The 19,539-nt window shown below is 41.1% G+C and overlaps 1 protein-coding gene across 1 annotated transcript in view; it reads right to left on the bottom strand.

Annotated features, from left to right (window-relative positions):
* Pip5k1b (phosphatidylinositol-4-phosphate 5-kinase type 1 beta) overlaps window positions 1-19,539 on the bottom strand; it is a 411,290-nt gene that overhangs the window by 307,422 nt on the left and 84,329 nt on the right. Inside the window, exons 5-8 of the mRNA XM_033757714.1 lie at window positions 16,447-16,575; window positions 15,503-15,730; window positions 12,561-12,691; window positions 10,432-10,588 (exon numbers count right to left, since the gene is read on the bottom strand). The gene's annotated coding sequence lies outside the window, so the exon portion shown is untranslated. The remainder of the gene's footprint in view (window positions 1-10,431; window positions 10,589-12,560; window positions 12,692-15,502; window positions 15,731-16,446; window positions 16,576-19,539) is intronic.

Here is a 19,539-nt window from a genome sequence, read left to right as displayed (position 1 = left end):
CACCACAGAGCTGCACAGTTGTCTCTCTATGTGTGTAAGCACAGTGGTTGGAAGCATCTGCTTGGATTCAGACTCTGGTCGTTCTACTTTCTATCTACATGACCTCTAGTAGGCAACCTTTGTGCACCTCAGTTATTACTTTGTAAAGTGGCAACATTAATGGCCCTGCCTTACGCAGTTTCTGAAAGTCTGTAAGTGTGGAGGCTTACAAGTATCATTTTATGGGACATACTGTATGTTACGTTACTCTGCAAGGTGTAACGTTTACATTTCAATGCATTAAATTACACCACAAGGCTTTAATCAGCAAAATTCAGAGTGTGACAAACTCCAGGTAGAAAACTGAGGAAGCAATCCGGCAGTCATTAGGGAGCAAATCTAAGGATCAAGATGCAATTCTGAGACTGGTGATTCTGTCTGCAAGGGAGGAGAAATACCTGGCACGGTCACTCATTCGAGTAGGGCAGGCTCTTGGGTAAGGCAGATGGGCTGGCCAGTGGCTGCTAGGTAGCAGTGAATAACGTGGTCCCTAAAGCCGTTGGTCAAAGGTCCACTGTAGCTGTTTTCAACATTGCACGGACTTTGGGATGGGCAGAGTTTTAGCAAAGACAGCATCAAAGCTTCAGCTTGCATCTGTCAGATGTTGGCACGCCGGATACACAGTGACACAGCGGTGTCAATTTTTCACAGGTAGCAACTGCACCAAAAGCTTAGTCACTGATTCATACACATGAGAGTTTACATACAGTGGATGGGACAGGGAGAAAAATGAAACAGCCAGAAAAACTGCCTGGTTTCGCTGCTCCCAAGAGTCCTCTGGAAAGCCCAAGGATGGCAGTCCTGGAGTCAGCACTTGTCTTCGGATGCGTCATTCACAGGCTTCCCCACCTGTTCTCTACCCTAACCCCAGCATGGTATCCTGAATTGCAGGGGGATGAATTGTAACATTCTGTCTCAGAGGAAATTTTGAACTTTTCATCTTATAAAATTAAGCAAAATAAACTGTATAATACTACCACAAAACAGTTCCATTTCTATAAAATCACCACTTCCATGCTTTTATTCATCTCCTCTGCTAACGCCATGGTCCACAGGGCCACAGAAACCTTTCCAACTAGCCTCCTTGGTCTGTTCTTGCCTGCTTAACATCTGCTTGCTGTACACTATCCAATGCAATCTTTAAAGCAACAGCTATCAGATCTTATCACTCTGCTGCTTAAAATCTTCCAAAGGCTTTCTGCTGTCTGAGAATAAAAGTTAAATTTTTTACTGTGCCCTTCAAGATCCTGCATGATCTGACCATAAAATGTACATCTTTAGTCTCACTGCAGACCACTCACTCCCTTGTTTCCTAAAGTTTCCCCCATAGTTGCATTTTTTTCTGTTTCATAAATATGCTGAACTATTTTATGCTCAAGTTAAACATGTTGCCTCTGCTGGGAAGGCTCTTAGCTTGGATTTTCCAAGGTGTTCTTCTTTCCTGCATGGAAACCTCAACTCCTTGGAGAAAAAGCTGTCTCCTCCAAGGGCCCTGTCCTGACCGTTGTACTGAGTAAGTTACAGTAATAACTTTCCCCCAACACACACACACACACGCGCACACACACACACACATACACACGCACACAACCAGTTCTACTCAATGTAAAAAGTGTGATAGAAATATATGGTGAATATTTAAATTAAAAATGTATTATAGGGCCAGGGATTTAACTCAGCGGTTCGGTGGCCTGCCTTGCAAACACAAGGACCCGAGTTCAATTCCCGGTACTCCCCCCAAAAAATGTATTATAGTAAAAGACACATTGCCATTAATCTTCCTCAAAATGTTCCTCCTTATATACATTTGTTCCATCATTCTTCATACTTTCTTTTTTCTTTTTTTGGTTTTTTGAGACAGGGTCTCACTACATAGTTGAGACTGACTTGGAACTCACTATGTAGCCCAGGCTGGTTTCGATCTTGCAGCGATCCTCCTGCCTCACTCACCCTCCCGAGTGCTGGGATTACAGGCGTGTGCCACCACGCCCGGCTGGTCAGTAGTCAGTGTTGAAAGGATAAACTAACTAGAGGGGGAAAAAAGGACAAGGTAAAAAGGGTGAAATATAACCCCAGTAACTTAGCAGCAAGCTGCTAGGGAGATTTTTGTTTTCTTCTCTAGCTTTTCACATATTTTGATAAAATACAGAGATGGTGCGGTTTTCATTTTGGCAGAAAACTTGTGTAGACATGCTGTATGAAATGTCTGTGGATCAATTTCTGCAAGCAGGCTGCAGCCTGCAATCTGTGGGTCTATATATACCTACTTTTGGGACCAGAAGTCCTGCAACATTCTTCAGGGAGAGATGTCCATATCGGTACAGCAAACACTAACGCAGGCCCTGTCTAGTAAAAGCCCCTGAAGAAGTCTGACAAGTCTCATTCCATCAGTGGTCAAGTACCTTGTGACCAGCCACCTGCCTCTTTATCTCTGGATTCTTAAATCAGGAGTTCTGCTCAGCTCCAGACCTTGATACTGTGGAGGTCAGCCAAGGTCAGGGCTGGAGTAAGAATGACTCACACCTGCTCCGCGCTCTCCACTGGGCACAGACTGGAGCCTGATGAACGCTGTGATTTTCCAGGCTCAGCTCACAGATCTGTGCTTCCATCCCTGAAACACTGGTCCATGAAAGAAAACCCAAACTGACACGGACAGGGTATTTAGCATTTAGGAAAAAAAGAAGTTTCTACTGTCTGCTCCTGTCCAGTGTGGCTCTGATTCAAAGCTGACTGTCCATTTTAAGCATCCTGTACAGGCTTGTGCAAAGAAAGGCAATTATTATGATTAAAAACCATTATTATGAAAAATTACAACCACAAATACAGGCAATAACAATAATATAGTAAATAACTATAATACCAGGCCAGGTTTGATAAGATTTTTAAATGCTTCACTTGCTTTGGAGCCTCTTGCCATTAAAGAATAATAAAAGATTATAGACAAAGTATACCCCCTCCCAGTCCTGTTCTCTCCCTTTCTCCCCAGTGATAATCAACAACAAAGTAACATTATCATTCTCCAAATAGTTGTATATATCCCTGTATCCATAAACTTGAAGTTAAATGGTTTTAAACCTTTATGTAGAAATCACCATTTCTCCTATCATTTTGTTTGTAACCCATGGTTGTCCTTTAGCATTCTATCTATGTGATTTGTCTTTATGGATACTGTATGATGGCCAGGTGTCTGTGTCAATTACACAGGCTAGGCTATGGCCTCTAATTATTCAATTAAACACTAATATAGGAGTTGTTGCAGAGGTCTTTTGTACATAGGATTAAAGTCTATAATCCGTTAATTTTAAGTAAAGGAGATGATCCTACATAATCTACGTGAACTAATCCAATCAGGGGAAAGGCACTTGAAGGCCAGAGTTGAGGATTCCCTGGAGAAGAAATTCCCCTGTGAACAGTCAGCCTGCCCTTCCTGACTATCTGCCCTATGGACTTCAGACATGCCTAACCAGCCGCCCCTCCCGATCACAGAAGCCAGTTCTTTGCCTGTAAGCACTTAATACTAAATCCTACTGGCTCTGTTTCTCTGGTTGAAAACAAAGTTATACAATCCATGTCATCCCCAACCCTCACCTCTGAATTGATTCCACTCATTCCCTCCCTCCTTTCCTCTCTCCCTTCCTTTCTTCATGGTTATGTAGCAAGAGTCAGCAAACTTTTCTCATTAAGCACCAGCAGGAAATATTTTAGGCTTTCTGAGCTGTGTGATCTCTGCTGCATCTATTCCACAATGTCAATGTAGCATGAAAATAGAGACAATACGTCATTGAATAAGTGTTGCTAGTTTTCAATAATGTTTTGTTTCTACAAATAGACATTGGGGTGGATTTGACCCGAAGACTGTAGTTTGCGATATAGGATGCCGTATTATAAATTGGTTTGTTGGTGGACCCCTCCCCCAAACACAATACTATCCACAGTTGTTAGTGCTGTACCTACCTAGCACTCCTGTGTTCCTTTTTTGTGCATATGTTCACAAGTTTTCCTCATTCTAGATAGTAGTGGAATCACTGGTCATAGGAAACTTGAACTCTCAGGATAGCAGATCATAGAGTGTCAAGTTACATCCTAAAGAAATTGTTCCAAGTTACCCTCGTGCTAATATTGTACAAGAATTCCAGTTTCTCCACATTTTACTTACCACTTGGAGTTGTCAGACTTATATTCACAATCTGATGAATGCAAAGTTGCATCTCATTAAAGTTTTAATTTAGATTTACCTAATGAGTAAGGATGAGAAGTATCTTTTGATGTGTGTACTTTCTATTCATACATCTTCTTTAATAGAGTCTATTCAAAATTTTTTTACCCTTTCAAAATTGGGTTCTGTTATTAGGAAGTTTTATGAGCTCTTTTTACACAGTGGATACAAGTCCTTTATTGAATATGTGATTTGCAAACATTTCCTACATCTCTGTAGCTTGTCTTTGATTTCTAAAATGTCTTTGCAGAGCAGAAGAACAATTTTGATGAAACCAAACTTACCAGTTTGTTTTTCTATGGATCGTGTTTCCAGTGATGCATCTAAGAAATCTTTCCTTTACTCAGGGTCACAAAGTTCCCCCCACCCCGTGTTATCCTCCAGGGGTTTAGAGTTTTAAGTATTACTTTTAGTTATGATACATTTTAGTTAATTTTTGCACATGGATGTCCAATTAGTTGTTGTTCAAAAAAAACTTTCTCTGTTGTCTCTGCGTATTTGTCAAAAATCAATTGCTTATATGTGTGGGTCAATTTCTGTATTCTATGTTCTGTCTACCTTTTTGCCAACACCACACTGTGTTCATTACTACAGCTTTGCAGTAATTTTTGAAATCTGGTGGCAGGAATCCTTGAATCTGCTTCTCTTTGGCAAGGCTGTTCTAATTTATTTGAATTTCCTTATCAATATTAGAATCAGCTCATTGATTCTACAGAATATCCTGCTGGGATTTTTGATTAAGATTATGTTGAATCTCTAGGTCAAGTTGGGAATAACTGACACTTTAACAGTGAATGCAATATGTATTTCTATATATTTAGTTTCCTATTTCTTTAATCAGTATTTCCCCATTTTTAAGTAAACAGATTGTATAAATAAATTTTGTTAACTTTACTCCTAAATATTTCCTTTTATATTGGGTGCTGTTATGTTTTAAATATAAAATATTCCCCCCAAGCCTCCTGTATTGAGGGCTTGACCCCCAGTGCAGCAATGTTTAGAGGTGGGGCCAACAGAAGTGACTGGACCATAAGGGCAGTAACCTCTCATCAATGGATCGGTGTGATGTGTTTATAGCTGAATGGGCTACCAGGAGGAGGGGCCCAGTTGAAGGAAGTAGCTCACCAAAAGCATGTCTTTGAAGGCTGTGTCCTGTCCTTAGCCCCTTCTCTCTGATTCCCCCAATCCGCGCACCTACCCACTTCTGCTTTCCGGCTGCCTTGAGGTGAGCAGAATTCCTCTGCCATATCCTCCCACCACGATGTTTCTGTTTCACATCGGGCAAAGCAGGGGGGCCAGCCAACCATGGACTGAAACATCTGAAATCATAAGCCAACATAAATCTTTCCTCTCTTAAGGTGTGCATGTCAGGTGTTCTGCCCCAGTGATAGAAAGGTGACTGATGCAGGTCTATTGTAAATGGTACTTTTAAAAATGGTGCCTTCAGCCGTTCACTGATGGGGTCTAGAAACACAACTGACCTTGAATCTTGGAACCCTGCTTAACTCATTAGTTCTAAAAAAATGTTTTCTTTGCCAGTTTGTATATTGGTTTGTGGTTTTTTTCTTTTTGACTCATGACAGTTCCTTATATAGCTTATATATTTTTTCAAAGGTGTGGTGTTATAATAAAATACCTTAATCTGGGTAATCTATAAACAACAGAAGTTCACTGCTCACGTTTCTGCAGGATAGGAAGTCCAAGATAAAGGCACTGGTAGACATGGTTTCTGGTGAGCATTTGTTATTTGCTTCAAAATGGTAACTTGCCGGGTCCTCTCATGAAAGAAGAACTAGGAGGACAGAAGGGCAAAAGGGACTAATAGATTACCTCAAAGCTCTTCATAAGGAAATTAATCTCATTTATGAGAGAAAGGGTTTTTGTGACCTAATCACCTCCTATAATACTACTGCCATGGTGGTTAAATTCCAATATATGTATTTTAGAGTGACACCAGTGCTTTGACCATGGTGGAGAGTAAATGACTTGTCCAAAAAAGCACAGCTATCAGTGGTAATGCAAGTCCTCAGTATCCCAGGTGCCTTGTCTTTTCCTCGGTTAGCTCCCCCTTTACTACCTACCTTATGCTGCTTTTCAGGAACAGACTGCAGAATATGCAAGTTAAAATGATGGGCTTGCTTCCCTGGTAATCCACCAGCGTATCTTCTAAGCAGGAGGTAGCTCCCGAATATCATCATTTATTCAATTATTCTTTGTTGTGAAATGTGTCACACATTCAGAGTAGTATATGTATATTGGGGGGGGGTTTAAAAACTTATTTTATTATTACAGTTTTCTAAGTTCCCGGGGATTAAAATCAGAGCTGCATGCATGCTAGGCTTGCACCTACTGACCTATGCCTGCAGCCCATGTGTATATATTTAATGATATATTGTATAATCACATGATAAAATATACATAAAAACAGATTTCAGCTATTTATAACATTTACAGATCTTAGAAACACCCTGAAAAAAATAAAACCTTTAGACTACCCCATACAGTATGATACTACTTCTATAAAGCACAAAAGAATGAAACTAAAAATATACTTTTTAAAAATTACCTTAGGGATACATACACACTTTTAGTTTTTTTTTTTAAACCTATGATTAAAACCAATTATAAAATGGAACAGGGGCAGTTGGGAGAGATAGGAGCATAAATAGAAAAATGCAAAACATTGATAATACTTTATTTTTGCTTTGTTTGGTGGGGCTGAGGATCAAACCCAGGACCTCAGGCATGCTGTGCAAATGTTCTAAACTAAGCTATATCCTCAGCCCCAACACTAGTAATGTTTTAATTCTTAAATTAGGTGATAAATTATTGTGCTTAATAATTTATTTGCATGCCACTTTTATCCTGGTACAAGTGTCAAATATTATAGTAAAATATAAATTCAAAATAATTTATAAAGTATTGACAAAATATATATGTGCATGGTTGTTTTATTGAAACTATGCTCATTAGTCAGCATTCTTAGTTATAGGAGATTTGGGTTAATTCTAACAAATAATGATGTTTTCAAAAGTCACTCACAAAATCTCTAGGACAGCCAGGCAACCAGAATTAGAAGCTGTACAGCCAGGTGCGGTGGTACACATTTATAATCCAGCTACTCAGGAGACTGAAGCAGGAGGATTGAAAGTTTGAGACGAGCTTGGGCAATTCAGTGAGACTGTATCAGGATTTTAAAAAAGGGCTGTGCATGTAGCTCAGTGGTAGTGTGCTTAGCTAGCATTTGTGAGGCCTGGGTTCAATTCCTAGTAAGACACACACACATGCATGCAGATGAGAAAGGAGGGGAAAAAAAGTGAGGTTATATATCTCTAATATCAGAAAACTGCCCCAGGTCACTGTCAGAGACACTGCACCTGACACCACTGAAATTGCAGACTCTATAGACTGTTGTCACTAAAAAACCCACTTTTGCTGCCTCTCTCTGGAGCAGAACTCATAGCCAATGTTGCTGGTCATCATATTCAGAGGATTCTGCATGGTTCCCTGCTTTATTATAAAGAAAAACTTTGTTTTTTGGAAGACAGAGTTGCTATGTATCCAGAGGAGTATAAATTTGTACAGTTTGGAAAGCAATAAAAATTCATGTACATGTGCATGTATCCTGGTTAAGTAGAAAATTACCAGCACTTTAAAAGGTCCCTAATCCCATTGTCTCCTTCCCATCTTGAAATAAAGGTTTTTCTTACTTCAGTATCAATCACCTTGCTGGTCCTTGTGGATTTCATACTTGTATGTGTGTCTAAATAAAGTATGTTTTAATTTTAAAAAACTGAAGAAAAAGCGCAAAACTACCTGTATAAGAAAAGAGTGATCTACCTCTATGGAATGGAAACTCTTAGGAAAAGGTAAGCTGCACGGGGTGTCCAAGCCAAGCCTGCCTCCAGGTTCCCTGAAAGTAAGTGTATGAGAGACTTTTCTAGGGAATTCAAAGGGCAAGGTCATAAATGAACCACCTAAATGAAAAGGGAGAGAAAGGGTCAACACAGGCCTGTAACTCACCCCTTCCCTACTGGGGGATGCCTTAGCCAGACCTCCCATAAACCAGGCAGTGGCATGTAGGAACAGAGAGATTTTAGTAGAGTTCACCTTGAAAATGTCTCCAACAGGGATTACCTGCTCTGTTTAGATGGGTCTTTTTAAATAAATACAGACTGTATGGATTAAGGAGCTGGGGAATAGGGGACCAGGACAGTGAGGTAAATATATTCTGTGTAATAAATGAAGTATAAAAACAAAGGGCTCGGAGACAGACACAGCTTCCTTGGAGAACAATGGCATACATGGTTCAAAATTCATCTGTTGATCAGACCCAAAAATGTGTCCTAATGCAGGAGAAAGGGATGCTTTTCATGGCACTGAGCTAAATCCCCGGCCCCAAGAGATGCTTTTCAGAAGCTGATGGTGTGATGATTCTCCTGGAAAGGAATGTTTCTGTCTGGTGCTGGCCTGTATCTTTTGAAACATCAGTAAAGCCTGGCGCTGAGTAAGGCCTAGGATTTGCATAGTTCCATTTGACGAGGGGACATTTTGTGTGAGCTCAGTGTGGTTCTCCCTAGTTGGGCATCTAGAAATACTATAGATGGCACACATGTAAGGTGTCTAACAGAAATGCAGTGAAGAGAGTGACAGTCTCTACTCGATGTCTTGAGTGCTCCATTCTTCTAACTCTCAAGAATAGGGCAAACCACAATGAGATACCACCTCACGCTGTTAGAATGGCCAGCGTTAAACAAACATATTCAAAGGTAGTTTTTTTTTACAAAATGGAAAGGCACCAAGTCTTATAAACAAGATTTTGAGAAAATTAATAATTTTAAATGGGGCTGGGGATTTAGCTCAGTGTTGGTGGCCTTAGAAATGCAGTGAAGAGAGTGACAGTCTCTACTCGATGTCTTGAGTGCTCCATTCTTCTAACTCTCAAGAATAGGGCAAACCACAATGAGATACCACCTCACGCTGTTAGAATGGCCAGCGTTAAACAAACATATTCAAAGGTAGTTTTTTTTTACAAAATGGAAAGGCACCAAGTCTTATAAACAAGATTTTGAGAAAATTAATAATTTTAAATGGGGCTGGGGATTTAGCTCAGTGGTTTGGTGGCCTGCCTTGCAAGTGCAAAGACCTGAGTTCAATCCCTGGTACCAAAAAAATAAATAAATAAAATAAAATAATAATAATTTTAAATGAATGAATGTAGTCAATCCTGACACTCAGGGGGCTAAAGCAGGAGGATTATGAGTTCAAGACCAGCCTGAGCTATGTTGCAAATTTGAGCCCAACCCAGGCTACTTAGCTAGACCAGGTCTCAAAAACAAACAAGCAAGCAAAAAATGTTATTAAGGCTCTCTGTTGTTTAATGGCAAGCACTGTTGTTTTTGCCATATACCTTAAAAGTCAGTAGGTGCTAATGAGTGAATAAAGTTGGCATAAATCAAGAGGCAGGCTGGTGTGACAGAAGGCAGCTGGAATTTAGAGGTAGACAGACCTGGCTGTGCTGAGATTCTGAGATTCTCCTCTTGAAGGGCCAGTTATGCCTCTCCAGAGTTTGGACGGAAGCTTGGAGTTCATGTATGGAAGTATCTGGCATACTGATGAACACTGAGATTTTTGTTGCTATTTTTATTATTGTGTTAGTTACTTTTCTGTAGTTGCTGAGACAAAATACCAGACACCCAAAGTTAAAGGCGAAGGGCTTTACTTGGCCCGACTCCAAGGCAAGGGTGACAAACAGGCGTGGCAGAGCAGAAACAACATGGTACACACAAGGCAGCAAGGGTAACGCGAGAGTTAACAGCAGCACCCTGCCCCTTATATTTTATGCAGACTACTTAGGGAGGGAAGCATTCACGCCCTTAATCTTAGTGACCTTGAGCCTAGCATTGCCTCATCAATCAATTCCATCTTCACACACTCTAGATCCAGCCTACGACCACATGAAGCTTTGGGGGACATCTAGACCCAAACCATAACAATTATCATCACCTCAGGCACCTTATATGGCTCCTTTCACACTTATCCATCCCCTAAAACGCCCAGTCGGGGTCCCCTCTTGCCCTCTCCTGTTGCCAGCTGTTCATTCATATCCTGGGCTGGGTGATTTCATTCACCTCTGCCAACCCCTGCCCACCCTCCACATCGGCCTGCAAACCTACCTCCATCCTTCTGATTGTCTGCTTCACTGTGCCTTCAAATGAGCCAGATTGCTGGGTGATGCCTTCCTTCTAGTACCTTGTCTCCTCTCTCAGCCTTCTCTTCTTTCAAGCACGGCTGATCTTTATGAGACAGTAGGCTGAGGCCCAGTGCCGGAGTCTTGAATGACACAAGGAAACAAATTCACTGCAACCTCATTCTTCATCCTGTTTACCAAAGGTGCTGCTGGAGGCCTTTGTTTACCTAAGATATTTTCATATTTGGTGTCACTATAGAATCTAATGGTCTGGTGGTTTTTCACATCCTTTTCCATAAAGCTATGTATCAGAGTTCAGCGTGACAGCCAAAGTACTGCTTCTGGGAAATACAAGAGTTCTCTGGTTCTTTTGGGGAAATATAGTTCTGTGAATCACACCCTTTGTTTTCTGAGATACATCAATAGTAAAGTGATTTAGTGAATCTCACCTGCTCATAATAAACAAGTGGACGTGAAGCTTTCAAGAAGCTAAGAAATGCATATACAGTTTATAAAAACTAAGGATGAAGAAAGTTCTTACATTGGGTCGTTGAGCTTCTGAATGATGCCAAAGACAGGAGATCTAGAAAAGGGGTCCTTGAGATATCAGGGTAAGCGGGAGCCCTCTTTATTCTCTCAGCCTCCCTGAGACACTACAGAAACATTCCTGTCTGTGTCATCTCCTTGCGGAGAAGGATTTGTAATTCATTCAGTAAACAGTTTTTAAAGTAGGAATAATGAGAAACATGCCAATAAGAAGGAAATTCAGTGGCTTTAAGTATTCTGACTACTTAACAGGGATATCAAGTCTGTTCTTCCCCTGATCTTCAGAATTTTGGTGGGTTTTTTTTCTCCCTCCCTCCCTTCCTTTCTCCCTTCTTTCCTCTTTTTCTTCCTTTCTCTTTCTCTCTTTTCCTTTTTCCTCTCTCCCTCTCTTCCTTCCCTCCCTCCCTCCTTTCTTTCTTCCTTCCTTCCTTCCTTTTTTTTTTCTTCTTCTTGTCCTTGTATTTGTTTGGGCTCCATGAACATGGGGCTATTTATCTTATACATCATTTTTTTTGCCTTGTACTCTGCATAGCATCTGGTAAGAGCAGTAGTTCAATGTAAGTATGATGAATATGAAAGTCAAAATTACACAACATAGTTTCCCTCTGCATGTTCTAACATTGAGCTGGTATTATTTTAAATCTTGAAACTGCGGGTAGATGCCCTTCTGTTTAGAGGATATCTGATTCTGCTGACTACGAGACCTTCTGTTATAATGTCTAATTACAAGAATTCTGTGGGATCATTGACTTCCTTGTGAGCAAGTATCACCTGCTGAGATTTTTTTTCATGTATGACAGAGTAGGCGTTGGTTCAAAAAAATCACATTAGGTAATTTGTTCTGAGTTCCTGAACTACCAAAAAGGGAAACCAAAGCATCACCTGGTTCTTTTCCCCATTACTTGTTTAATTGCCTTATTGAAGATTTAATCTTTATAGGTACTTTAGCTCTTGATTTAAACAATGAATACTTGTTAGAAAACTGAATTATTGATTACCTGCTTCCTGAAAAAGGAAAATTAAAGTATGACAGCTACAATGTCTGATTTGCCTCTAGGATACAAACCCTCCATGCAAATTAGTAGAAATCCGCAGCCCAAAAGATTTGAGCTGGACTCAGTAGGAAAGATTACAGACAAATAAGTATTTTCATAAAATTTGAAATCTGGAGCCACTGCTCTGGTACAGTGCGTTATCAGGCCTTGACTACTCTTCATACCATTGCCAAACCACAAGTGATCCTGTACTCTCTATTCTACAGTGATTCTCTCTTTATTCCACTATTTTGCCTTGCTCCAACTTCTCTGGGAGGTCTGCCCACAGCCCCGTTCTTAGTCTGAACTATCTCTTTAAGCCATCTAGCACTCTACAGCTTCAGTGCCCACCTGGATACAGCTGAGACCCAAGCCTCCATCTTCTGCCTGGGCAGCTCTCCACAGAGCTACAGATCCATATTCCCAAAGGCCTGTGGGCTAAGAAACTCCACTCCAACTTCCAGAATCAAACTCACTGACCACCCTAAATTAAAAAGAAAATCTCCTTTTTCTTCCATTTTCTACCATCACTCACCAGTTGCTGAGGAGATCCTTGACTTATCCATTTTCTTTACCTTCACATACTATTATACACCACACACTTCCAAGTTTTCTTGCTAAAATTCCCACGTCCTCCTTCTATGTCCTTTTATTTGGTTCATGCCCCTACAAAATAAAAAGTGTAAATACTTCTACATTCAGGTGTGCCTTGCTCTTAATACTGTGTATAAATTTTCACTGAATCCCACCCAGTTTATCTCATCAGTTATTATGAACTCCATTTTCAACTGAGGACCCTTGCCCAAGCTGGTAACCAACTCACATACACAGGGTGGAAGAATGTGGGGTCTACACGTGTAACCACTGACACACTGACACCACAGTCTCTAGCTAAGAACACTGCAGTTGTTTCCTCACTGTTCTTGCTGTCTCCTTTTTCTTTTTTTAAAAGCTTTCCATGCAGCTGCCCAGGAGATGCCTCAGTAACGTTGGTTGGATTACAGTTGTTTAAAACTTCATCTCATATACAGCAAGCTCTGACTTTATTGGCATTATCTGTATTGCCCTTCAGGATTTTCTCTAGCTCCCATGCCCTAGATTTCATTAAATTCCAAATCTTGGGGCTTATCTTTCACTCTGTCAGGTGCTCCCAAGCCCCGTCCATCACCCCTTCATATGCTGGTAAGTAAACACCACCCACTTTCTAACATTCTTCCTTTAGCTTCTCATAGCTCCTGTGCTACATTGATAACAGCTGGTATCATTGTAAAATAATTATGTGTAATTATCCATAGCTCTAATCTGGATCATGATTCTAGAGGGTAAGGAGAATGGAATGGTGGTGGCAAACCTATGCACGTGTTATTGTGTTTTCTTTAAGACAAAAGTTTTCAATGCATGAGTTGTTTTTTCTGAACTAGGGAAGGTGGGATGGATAGGGGAAGACTAGTAAGGGAAAAGAAAAAAATGTGAGATAAAGAAAAGATGGAAATAAAGTGCTGGTAGATGGAGAGGGGAGGAGGGGGTGAAGGGAGGGCAGGGACAAGGGGAAAAATGAGAACCAAGACCTGTCATGTAGAGGTACAAGATCCCAACAATAAATGTAACTGTACTGTGCACCTAAAATGTACCAACAAACTCAATTAAAAGTGAAAAGAACAAAAAACAAAAAATAAGTAAATACAGATTTCTAACATGGAAAAAAAACCTTCAGTACTCAGGTTTAATTGCAATGTTAGAACTTGTGTTAAATAAGTGGGTTGGGGCTGCAGTTTGCCACTCGGTCTCTAAGATTCACCATCACTGCTATGGACAAATTTGATACCCTAGACATCCTTGGAGCTGTGAAATTCCTGAAATATATTAGGTGCTCACTAAATACTCATTGTTTAAGAGATAAACTCAAATTGAGGGTATTAAAAGTGATAGTTAAAAAAAATAGAATGCCTTGTGATTTTATATGCATTATTTCTAGAAACCTCCTAGTGTCAAGTCTAATCATCCATCAAATATGTGACTTTTTCTATAAATGTAACTCACCCAATAGACATTTTTTGACTTCCATTATGAGTGCCATTCTAACTTATAGGAAACAAGAAGAATAATGGACAATGTCTATTTGTGATAAAACCAAATTCATTCATAGGCTTAGTCAGAGTATGGGGAACTCAAATAAGTCCACATGCAGGGTAGAGCCATTGTGCAGGAAGATACAATGAGTTTTGACTGAACAGAGAAAAGGCACTGGCTTTATCCTAAAGGTTGTGGGAAGTTGTGCAGAGTTTTAGACAAGGTAGTGATGTAACCGACTTGCTTTAAAAACTCACCCTTGGGAATAAAAAGCAGGGAGACAAGAAAGTTGTTCAATAATCTAGGTAAGAAATAATGAGAGTCCGATGAGCAGCAGGCAATGTCATATAAAGTAGTAAGGCGGAATTGGAGAAATCTAGTGACTGCTCACCCATGAGCGAGGTGAGTGAAAAGGGAAAATCAGGTATGGCTCCCAGGCTGGCGGGATGACCGAGCCATTCATAAAGCCACGGGAAGATGGAAGGAGGACCTGAGGAGCGCGGGGAATCAGTCAGTATTTGGGGGTGACTGAGACTGCAGTGCTCGTGAGATAGTCTACAGAAGCTATTCAAAGATCAGGGAGGATTCGACGTTGGGGGCAACACATGAAAAATCATCAGTGTGTGGATGTTAAATAAAAGAGAAGCGGGGGAAGGAATAAGGATGGGCCCTGAAGAGTATGCAAGGCATACAAGGAAATGCTGGTAGATGCCAAGGTCCTTCTTTACAGAGGAAGAAGTCATGGAGCCACGAGTGCTCATACAGAGGTGCTGGAGCTGGCCTTCTGGAGGTCTGCTAACCCTGGTGGAGCAGGATCGCCTGTGTGTGACCCTTATGCTCACCAATATATCAACAGTTTCTTAATAGCCAGAAGCAAAGTATAGTTTTAATGAATGAAGAACAGGCTTTTACTTTAAAATCTCTGAAATAAAGTCTGGAAGACTGAATGAAGTGAGGGATAGCACGAACACAATGGCAGTGGCAATCATCCTTCATGGCAATCTCTTCTTGAGTATCTTCCCCAATGTATATATTTGATTTCATCTAACCTCAGGCATATGCACTTTCAGATTTTCACTCTTTTAGGAACATTGCTGTACTCCATGAGACTCATTAATAATGCAGAAGTCCAAGCATCTCATATGTATGGAAGCTTCATTACAGGGCACGGGGGAGAACTGAAGCCTTTTCTAAAGACTTATTTTGCAGCCTTCTGAAGTTCTTTAGTCCTTGTGGGTGGGAATGCTCATCTATGTACTATGCAGTCCCACAGCATCCAAGCACCTGGAAAATCTAATCAGCCTGGTCTTGATTGACTGCATGCAGGCAGTGCCATAGCCCTCAGTCTGCTCTTCGCCTCCTATAGCGTGCCTACTGACATGAAAATGAAGCTACAGCAGGACTTACCACGAGCAGCTACCAAATGGGCTCCTTGTAATATCTTGTCTGCACAGCAGAGTTTCCATAAATCAGGCCTCTCCACCAACAAGGGTCTGGGAAGTGGGATGTACCCAGGAAGGAATCACAGCAGCAGGTTAAATGACCATAACCCAGTGACATCATTAGCAGCAGAATATTTTTCAGCTCTTGCTGAGGACAACACACCAGCAAACTGCACTGCATGGGAAAGAACTGCTGTGAAAACATCAGGAAGAGGAAATTCAAGACTTGCTTTGTTTTGTTTTGTTTTATTAGTGTTTAGCAAAATATTGCCCCATCTCGCAATGGCCTTGAAAGTCTACTAAATCTATCCTCCAAAAATGGCCTGAACTACCTTTTGCAGGAGCTGGGCGAACTTGAGGTTGGGACATTGATTAGTGAACCTGCACAGAAGCAGAGTGAGCTTGAAGAGACTTCAGTTTTCCAGTCTCCCATGAACATGAACCCCATCACAGGCCCTATCGTCATAATTCTATGTGGTTATTAGTTTGCATTCTTCATTTTAAAGAGAGCCACTAGAGTTGTAGCAACTCATCAGATTTGGACCAGTCCCCGGGCTTTAGCTAAAAATTGTCCTGTGGCTGAGCCCACTAACTGTTTCGTAGGATCTATTCCCCTGCATCCCTTTAATGGTCTGACCATCCACTCCCACTCCAGGTTTCAGATGGTTCTGCCCAACAAGAGGCTATTTCTTAAGAGCCTTAGAAGTGGAATAGAGCATGTGATGATTTTGTCAATAAAATGTGAGCAGACATAATATGAGCAGTTACCTTATTTTCCTCTTTTAAAGGATATGTTTCCTTGTTATCTTCTTCTGCTTTCTTAACTGAGGATTAACTGGGAGCAGGCACGTGGGACCCAGAGAGAGGAGCCACATATTAATGGTAAGAAAGTCATAATAGACGACTTACCTCTGAGATGTTACTTGAGAGAGACACAAGCTCAGAATTATGTAAGCCTCTGTGCTTTTGGAGTCTTTTTATTATAGCAGCTGAGCCTGCACTCTTCTTCCCACTGAGTCAGGATTTACTTCTGAGGTCCTGTGCAAAGACAAAAGATGGCAATATAATCCTGAGCCAAAGGCTTTGAAGGATATTGAAGAGTCATAAACCAGAGAGACAGAACACGAACCCAAGTGGCCAGGAATATAACCATGATAAAGACAGGACTAGGAGTCAGGAAAGTGACAGACTCAGAATGAGAGAGGGAGCAAGAGAGGTAGGTCCTGGAACATTACATTTTGGCTGGACATTGAGGACTGGGTGTTGAGCTGTGTCATGGAGGAATTTATGAACTGTGTAAATCATCAGGCATTATATATCCTAATCCTCATCCACCCCCACCCCAGCTGATGGAACCAAGGACAAGTAGCTGATCCTAAGCTGTCACCTACAGTCCATCCAGTTTTCCCATGTTATTCTTCCCACAATGTGTTCTGCTCTTACTGAAACTGACCATCCTGATCAATTCTCTTATCATTTGGAGTTTGAATGAAAGACTTAAAGAAGACAGTATCAAGAATATCAGTAGAGGTAGAAGTCAAAGCCACTACGCAAGGAGCTGGCAAGAAAACAGTAAGGTGTAGCTGGACATGGTGGTGCATGCCTCTAATCCCAGCATTCACTCTGAAAGACTGGGGTAGGAGAATTACAATTTCAAGTCCAGCCCTGGCAATTTAGAAGACTCTGCTTTAAACCACCAAACAACATTATTGAACTTGAAGGCTCTGTGTTCAGTGCTCCAGATTGATAAAATAAAACAGAACAAATAAAAACATGAAGAAGAAGCCACGAGGTAAAAGAGACAGAGAGACGAATAGGCTGGGAACCAAGTGGATGGAGGAGCTCAGTTGGGGACAGAGCTTACTTGCCCTTAGATGCCCAGAACTTTAGACAGAAGGTGAGAGCTATTGCTGTGCCCCAAACTTCCTCAGTTCTCCACAAGATTCTCTGGCTTTTCAGATTCTGATAAAATGTCTTTCCATTTTACTTCCATGTTCAATTTTCCAATAAATGCTATGGACTGAGAAAAACCTAAGCTGAGCTGATTTAAAGACACAAAGCTAAGAAAGCCAGAAAACCAGTATAGTGTTTCCTCTAATTTTCAAAGTGATTCTCAATCTGGATTCATCATCATCATGATAGACTTATCAAATAAAAGAGAATAAAACTGAAGCTGGAGTGGTGTTCTAGTTGTGTGGGTACGATGCTAAAGTTGGAAAGTCAGGAAAGTGATCGAGTATGACCTTTTTTGCATGTAATTGGTCCAGACATACTTCAGAGCAGAACGGCACTATGTCATTGTTCATGTTCACAGCAGACATAAATTTAGAATAGTTTTGTGTATTTAGTGTCACTGCTGGAAGAGCTGTTAGAACATTACATGCTATTCTGGTTCCCTCCTGTAAATGGCAGCTATGAGAGGAAATGGTTTTGCACTGTGTGTTCTGAAGGCAGCCACTTCACGGAGCTATTTTTCTGAAAAGGAGAGATGATAGCCTGAAAACCCCTGGCAAACATCTATGGAGCGCACAGCCATTTTTACCTTATCTGATTTGTCCTCATGAGCCCTTGGCAAGCAAATAAAATGAATGGGAAAGACGACCTTTCAAGTTTAGAACATGAACCTTTCTAGCATTCCTGCCTTATCATGCATTTTCCTTCCAGCCCATCCTCATCTCCGGCTCTATCAACATCTTTGATAACTTTGTGCCTCATCTTTGAGTTTGAACATCCAAGACTTAGCCCAAATTCCAGGTCTTCTTTGAGTTGGAGTGGCTGGAAGCCCTTTTACTATCTGCTAGGTAGCACTGGCATGTACCACACATTGCCTGGGCAGGTGTCTGCAGAGATAACTTGTTCCTAGGTGTAAAGCACCTAGAACAGAGAGCAGGGGTAAAAAAAACTATGGCCTGCAGGTCAAATCAAACCTGCCACTTATGAGTGTGTGTGTGTGTGTGTGTGGTACTGGGGATTGAACCTAAGGCTTTTGCACTGAGCTACGTTTCCAGCTCCTTATTTCATTTTATTTTAAAATTTTGAGACAGGGTCTCCCTGAATTGCCCAGGCTGGGCTCTAACCTCAGATTTTCTTGCTTCAGCCTCCTGGAGTTCTGGGATTACAGGTGAGCACCACACTCTACTTCTGTCACTCATTTCTGTAAATGAATACAAAATTCATCTGGATAAATGAATACTGGATTAGAGCTACATGCATTTGTTTACATCTATGGCTGCTTTCATGCTTTAATACAGTTGGGTTTTTGTTTGCAAGCCTAAATTATGTATTTTCTGGTCTTAAATAAGTTAGCTGACCTTGATCTAGAGAAAGGGGATTGTGCTCATTTTAGCATGTGACATGGTGAAGACACTCAGGAAGTTCTTATGGAATGAAGGACAGGAGGGAGGGTGGAAGGGAGAGAGGGAAGAAAGACAGAGGCACAGGGAGATGAAATGAATTTCCCCAAATAACATTTTATGTAAGGAACTATGAGCAAGGGTAGGATTCAAACCAGAATGCACTCAGGATTGGCCGCTTTAGGTAAAGAGACAGAAAAAAGGAGGTGGGACTAGAGGGTTTGGGATAAAAGGCATGTTTTAGTTGACTATTACTGGGTTATAAACTACTCCCAAACTTAAGGACTCAAAACAATCTCTTATATCACGAATTTGTAGGTTGAATGTTAGAAGGGGTCCTGGCTACCCTTCTGTTCTGTGTCAGTGGAAATCATTCAGTGGTACCCAGGAGTATGGATTGCTATTAAAGGTCCATTTCTGCTTCGCTATGTGCCTAGCGCCTTGGGGTATTGGTTGTAGCCTGGGCTCAGCAGTGGTTATCCCAGTTTTAGGGCAGTCAGACCTCTTACACAGCACTCAGGGCTCTCAGAGTAAGGTTTCCAGAAAGTCAGGTCAAAGTTGCATCACCTTTTATGAGCTAGCAGAGAAGTCTCATGATGACACTCTCACTTTCTACTGGTGGAAGGATTCACAAACCTGTCCAGTCTCC

Source organism: Fukomys damarensis, unplaced genomic scaffold, assembly GCF_012274545.1.
Source record: "Fukomys damarensis isolate Sample0158 unplaced genomic scaffold, DMR_v1.0_HiC HiC_scaffold_31, whole genome shotgun sequence".
NCBI lineage: Eukaryota > Metazoa > Chordata > Mammalia > Rodentia > Bathyergidae > Fukomys > Fukomys damarensis.
Note: the sequence above shows the minus strand (reverse complement) of the source record. Positions and strands in the feature narration are given on the sequence as shown.